Here is a 224-nt window from a genome sequence, read left to right on the forward strand (position 1 = left end):
CCACCTTCACGCATGTTAATCCACTGCCATCTTTTCCAGCAACAGTTTCAAAACAAGACATGCATAGAAGAGCAAATAAATAGATTAAATCCCGGCTATAAAACAATTACAAGGCAAATATCCAGTCTGATAGAAAGTGTACTTTTTTTGTGAGATCCTTTTTACCTTGGGATCTTTGGGATCATTATGATGAGAATTTACACTTGAAGAATATGTTAACGGTT

General features: G+C 35.3%; 1 protein-coding gene across 1 annotated transcript in view; it reads right to left on the reverse strand.

Annotated features, from left to right (window-relative positions):
* LOC119588955 (zinc finger protein 728-like) overlaps window positions 1–224 on the reverse strand; it is a 4,170-nt gene that overhangs the window by 1,511 nt on the left and 2,435 nt on the right. The gene's annotated exons all lie outside the window — the stretch shown is intronic.

The sequence above is a fragment of the Penaeus monodon genome, chromosome 24 (genome assembly GCF_015228065.2).
Source record: "Penaeus monodon isolate SGIC_2016 chromosome 24, NSTDA_Pmon_1, whole genome shotgun sequence".
NCBI lineage: Eukaryota > Metazoa > Arthropoda > Malacostraca > Decapoda > Penaeidae > Penaeus > Penaeus monodon.